This window comes from Eucalyptus grandis, chromosome 6, assembly GCF_016545825.1.
Source record: "Eucalyptus grandis isolate ANBG69807.140 chromosome 6, ASM1654582v1, whole genome shotgun sequence".
NCBI lineage: Eukaryota > Viridiplantae > Streptophyta > Magnoliopsida > Myrtales > Myrtaceae > Eucalyptus > Eucalyptus grandis.
This window is the reverse complement of record NC_052617.1, coordinates 32,177,943-32,184,501: the sequence shown is the minus strand read 5'-3', so window position 1 is coordinate 32,184,501 and position 6,559 is coordinate 32,177,943. Positions and strand designations below refer to the sequence as shown.

The following is a 6,559-nucleotide window of genomic DNA, read 5'->3' as shown; positions in this document are numbered from 1 at the left end:
TCACTTCCATTACAAGATCTGTTCATAAATCACAAACTTATTTTTGGGAAAGAGAGAGAGAGAGAAAGCAAGAAAGAACTGTCATATTCCCACTTGATCAGAGCAGGAGCGACCAGCCCACGAAAGTGGATTTGACATCGATTGGAATTGTCAATTCATATGGCTCCGACATTCACGGCGCTATGTATGAAAGACCAAAATGAATTTGGATTAGAGATTATTTTGTGAGTGAGGCAAGTGAAATCTTATTTTTTTAATATTTTTTCATCTACTTGGGATTATAATATAAAGTCCAGATTGAGGGAATAAAGCCAAGTCATGATTCCAAAAACTTTAATTCAAAGAGGTGGGGGTGGAAAGCACAAGGAAACCCCCTTGTGCATGTCTTTTCTTACTCCCAACAACTCCCCCTCAGTAAAAAAAAAATCAAATTATATTATCATTTTATTCATTTATTTATTTTCTCTCCTTTAAATTGTCATTCAGAGAAATTTTAATTCCTGCTTCTTGTCATAAGGCACTCGTCGTGTCGTACTCATTCTGAGAATCTCTCACCGCGCGCACGAGGTTTTATTGCACGTTTGATTGTAGTTCTATTGCTAATCTATCATGGATCACTCGATCTGCTCATTAAGTAGCTAGTGCATAGCCCTCCATGTGACATTTAAGTTTTGGTGGGAATTTTTTTTTGAAAAATACATCCAGTTAGGTCAATTTTTGATAGCCTAAAAGAGTAGAAATACTAGACCTATAGTCCATTTCCTCTACCAAAGCCAAGGTCGAATTTCAACTTTGAGCAACATCTCTTTCTTTTTTCCTCTCTCACGTCCCTATATGCTTATAAAGTGTTAAATTATCATGCATAGCTCATATACAGATTTTATATGCTCTCTATATATACAAATCTACTAAAATTTAAAAGTTCATAGTGTAATTTCAATGCAAGTTCCCAATCTTTTCACGTGCAGTTTCCCTCTCTTAGACTGGACGGTGGCATAAACCGGAATTGGGTTCTGGGCTAGACAAATAAAGTATTTGAGGGTGGATACTTTGTGTTGAATTCTTCTAAGAAAACTACCCCAAGTGTTGTTACCAACATAAGTTAAAACAGATCAGACAAACAAGTTGATGAGGCTTGGGAGGATCTCACGGCTGATTTCGCCTACAAAAGAATCAACCCAAATACAAAACATCAATATATTGCACAGTTGGAAATGTGCATAAATGAGCTTTGTACTTCGAACTCCCACCAATTTGCGTTCTAACATGCAAATCGGCTTCCATCAAAGGAATATTCATTAATACCGCCCATTAATGCAACTTCCCTTTCGCATGTGCTTCTCTCCTTGGACTTCTCCTCCCTCAGATTGAATACAAAAACCGGTATATTTATCAGACTCCCATTTTATTTTATTTTTGTCGTGTCAATTTATGATAAAGATGGGTGGATTCGACTTTAATAAATGGTGCATGATTAGCAGCATTGGCTTTTAAGGGCCGTTCTCGAGCTCTGTTCTGCTTGGAAAACGATGAGAAGCACGTCAATGGCATAAATGATGGGATACACATACACACACACGCGCATATATATATATATATATATATATATATATATAAACATATGGATTTTATGTTATGTGTTTTCTTAAATGTTAATAGTCTCTTATGGGCTCCAGCTGGGCACACCTAGGCTGATGAGGCCTGATTATGAATTTTTAGATTTTTTATATTGGAAATTTTTAAAATTCTCTCCCTTGCGAGGGTAAAGTAAGTAAAGATAATTCGAAATTTCACCGGCATAGTAATTATTATCACATCGAGCAACTAGCATCAGAAGGTCTACAGCTTTGACCATCATGTGCTATGCCTCTCCCATCTACGATATAGAAAGTGTGTAAATAAGAGTGTACTAGATAGGATGAGTATATATAGTCATTGTTGCGAATAGTATGATTGAAAAGGTCGGTACGATAAGTGCCTTTTCGTCGAGAAATGGTCGAGTACTCAATTTCATACATGAATTAATTTGAGAATTGATCGAATTTTATTACTTCTTACTATCTAATAAGAAAAATTGAAGGTAAAATTTTTATGTGAATGTAATATGATACCATTTCATAATTTGTGTGGGTGAAAGTTTGCATGCTACGTAACATGATTAAAATGCTCTTAATCAAATGCAAGCCTCTGTTGTTTATCAGTTACTAAAGAATTTGATTGCAAAAAGAAGGAATTTCCTCACATAATTCTAAGAATAAAAATAAAAGTATCATCAAATATCACATGCGTATTATACAATATGTAAAACCACCGACTGTTTTATCATAAAACTATTTTATCACAAGTGGCTTCCACTAGATCTACTCCAGTCTTTGGTCAATTAGGTGTATTTTGAGCTCTTCTAACGAGGTCAAACCGAGATAATAATTTGAAAATAATTTCTTAAAGATACGTGAGTGGCCGACCACATGTTCCTTTTCACATGCCAAAAATAATAGGAAAGAAATACCCGGTTGTATTTATTTGGTGGAAAACCGATAATTTGAAAATTACATTTTTAAAAAATTATGTTTTTGCATAGCATATTGAAAACGAATAAAATAACAAAAAAAATTCATAAAATTTGGACATAAATTGTTATTTATAATAAAATATTTTCATGAATAATTTTTTAAGTTATAGAAGCAATTATTTTTAGATGGATAATTTTTAAATCATCGATATATTTTCTAGATGACAATAGGAAACATGAGCTTTGGTCATTTTTCTGACAAATTTAATGAGAAAATAATTCTTCCGAAATCATGGCCTTTTCCATTATATATTGCCAAAAAGTGGTACGGATGATCTTTCACAATGTTCGAAGGATTTGACTTTTCTTTCCAAAAGATAAAGGTCTCCCGGAAACGAAAACTAAGAACACTGGCCATGTTTTGGAGCTTGTACTTTTTAAAGGTAAGCAGCCCACAGGAGAGAAGTCGAAAAAATAGGGTGAGATCGAAAAAGTAAAAAATGACCACTTTCCAAACTAAAATCTATTGAACGACTAAAATCCGTTGCATTTTGATCTACCGGTGAATTATTATAAAGTCACTCGGCTTCATGCGGACTGTAAAATTCAATCCGAAAGATATCCTACCAAAGAAATAAAAAGAAAATATTCCAGAGTTTGATGAATTTGTCCAAAGGCTCTAACTTTATTTTCTTTCACTTCCAGGCTTTTTTTATATGATTAGTCAAGGACCCAATATGCCAAAACCCAAAAGAAAAGAAAACATCAGAAACAAAATGCTTACCCTTCATGATGAACTCTTTTATTTCAAAGTACTACCTATAGCTGAACTGCTGCAGAAGTGCTTTGATACAGAAAAAGAGGGAAGAAGGAGGGGGACCGTACAGGGGAAAAAAGGAACAACAGGAACAGCAGGATCCTTCCCAACGATTTCTTCTCTTCATTTTGTTCATAATCCCTAAAGTTATAATCCGGATAAAATGCCAACCATCTCCATTCCAAATCTCAAAAGCCTAGGAACCCAGCAATCCCAGTCGAGAATGGTTCTTGCAACCTTCCGATCTGGTGTGTTTTCAATCGTTCTGGGGAATTAGGCTGGAACCGAGATGATTGGCAATTTAACTTGCGCATTACATGAAACATATGAACCGTTATTCCCCAACATATATAAGAGTATGATAGCAGGACCCGGATGAAGTGCCCGCTAGTGAGGGAAGCTGAAGATATCCGCGCTCGCGGGGTCATCTTCCTCGCCCTCGAGCCCCCGCAGAAGCCGGTCTTCGGCTCCTCGCCGGCTCTGCTCTTCTTGGCGTGAGGCTCCGGGGGAGGACGATACCGAGCCGCCACGGACCAAGAATCGTTGGAGCCATCGGAGCTGAAGCACAATTCATTACTCCTCTGGGGCTCCTGGGGACCGATCCAAACTTGCGCTTGTTGTGGGAATATCTCTGGCTTCTCAATGCGTGGTCGTCGATGAGCTTATAGCAAGCATCGATCTTGTCCTGTTCAGAGAGTGATGTTGAAGCTCAGTTTTAGGATTTATCTTGGTAATGTCCTGTTTTGAACAAATCAATGAGGGTAGAGAGAGACCAACCATGCCCATTGCTAGGATTCCCAGGAGCTGGGTTTGGTCTTCGACATCGAGACGAGCTTTAGGCCATTGATTACGTGCAGCATTGTGGAAGCAGCTATCACTGAAGGAAGATAACACGTGAATCTGCAATCTGTCGAATGAAGAAATGCACGGTGAGTCAGAAACAAAAAACCCGCGACTATCCCAAAAGACTTATACGCCATTCGTATCAGCTAAGCAATGGAGCTGGGCATTTTGGAATGACCTACCTGAGATTACAGAGAGGAGGACGTTCTCGCACCTTCTAAGAAACTCCCAGCACAGATGGCCCGTCAGCCCTAGTCTCCTTTGTCATGTAATCAAGAAACGATAGCGCGGCCACTGGATTCATCTTCCATTCGAGCGACGAGAGCACCAGGAGCTCCATTCTCTGTATGTTCTTCGCCTCAAAGACGGGGCTACTGTCCTCGACCTGAAGCAAAAAAAAAAAAAACTTACATAAAACGACCGAACCCACATAGTCAATTAACAAGCAAATCAAGCAGACACTTTTTCTCAGAGGCGTTTTATCAAATAGGGAGGACGGACGCTTTCCGGCAACGTACTTGGAAATCGATGAGAAGAGGCACTTGGGTCTCCTCCACTTTGGCGGCGAGAGAGAGTAAGCGACGGCGGAGAGCTGGAGTCATCCACGGCTTGTCTTCCTGCAAGGCGAAGCTGCACGTGAACCTATCCCAGTAGTTCACCGCGAGCAGAGCCGTGAGAGCGGAGAACGCGTAGTGCGCGTGGACTCTCATTATCCACTCCACGGCCTCGCGGCGAGCATCGGGCCAAAGACGGGTCGTTCTCCAGATTCAAGCGCATGCCGCCCGGCTCCTCTTTGGAGAAGAGGGAGGCCAGCTCCTCGTCTTCCCAGAGCAGGTCCTGATCGAGCAAGGCTCGCGGGCTCAGCAATCTGTGATCTCTCTTTCCGACAAGAGCCCATCGCTCGCCAATCCCTCTCCTTCGTCTTCTTCTCCCCAGTGCTCCTCCGAGCAGTAAAGGGCGTCGAAAAGGACTTGCTCTTCTTGCTGAGAGCTCGATGGGTCGTGTTGACGAAGGTGACCATGGTGGGTGGGGTTGATAACTTGCTCCATCTCCTCCTTCTGCTCCTCCTCCTCCTGCTTCTGCTTCTGCTTCTTCTTAGAAGAAGAAGGGTCGATGAACGACAAGATCATTACTCCAAAGGAGAGGGGCAATGGAGATGGTGTAGATAAAGAAGAAAAAGAGAGGTCCAAGAATGGGCCTGCTCTCGGAGCCATCTCTCTCTCTGTCTGAGCAGCTCTGGGTTTGATGGAGTAGACCGGGGGAGTAGGGGGAACTGATGAGTTCTCAAAAGGGATCTGTTTTATTTGTGGTCTTCGAGCTGCGTTTCTCTTTATTGCAGTGTGTCTTTTTCTGCGCAGAGAGAGAGAGAGAGAGAGAGAAGAATTTTTCATATGATGCTCAAGACTTATTTAAATCATTTGACGAAAGCGCTTATTATTTGGAAAAAGTTATCTAAAACTCATCCCTATTATCGTTAATAAAGAGTAGTTATAATTTAGAAAATTGATCTAATTTTCAAATGAATATTATTGGATGTTAGTAGTGTAGAAGGAAGGATTAGTATTATGAAAGTTCTTGTAACTGATGTACACGTGACAAATATACTTGATTAATTTTTACCACCAAAAATTCAAATTAGCACATTTGCAACAAATTTACCTCCATTACTTTTTTAAGTTGGATTAATATCACGAAAACCACAAACTACTATGCTAGTGATAAACAAATGGTGAAATCCCAAACCGGTACATCCGTTAACCTATCCAAACTTAGCAATTTGATTTTAAATTTAACAAAATCTAATAAATGTAAATTTACCACTAGTATACCAATAATTTGGAGGTAAAATTTTTAATGGTGTAACGATTTGAGTTTTTTATGGTATTAACTCTAAAAAAAAAAAATTATACGAACTGCATAGTGTATTCACATAAACAAACACACGTAACTTTGGACGAGATAAAAATAACAGTTATGTGTATGATAACATCACTTGTTTTACTCAGGAGTAGAAAATTTTCCCATGAAATAAACCATGACTCGACATATTATCGAAGTTTGGATTATCTTATATAAATTAAGCGGTATTCTTCTTTGCCCATTAGTGAATACCCAACTCTCGAAAGTCATCATTCGGAAAGCGTTCCTCTCCGGGAATTTGCACCATACTATCAACTCGGATCGTTACAAACTAGTGACGCTCCTTCGGAAGCTGAGAGGGATTACACGATGTGCATTTCTCCTTATAATGTATAACTTAGATTATTTTCTCTATTTCCGCCCTCCTATAATTTACCCAAAGAAAGCGATACAAAATAGAGCTAAGCCACACGTATCGAGAAATTGCACCAGCAAATTTCATAATTAATATTTAAATAAGCCAACCA

At 39.2% G+C, this 6,559-nt stretch overlaps 1 pseudogene; it reads right to left on the bottom strand.

The window, feature by feature from the left end:
• Positions 1–3,517: 3,517 nt before the first annotated feature.
• On the bottom strand, positions 3,518–5,221 carry LOC120294429 (annotated as a pseudogene).
• Between the last annotated feature and the right edge of the window lie 1,338 nt (positions 5,222–6,559).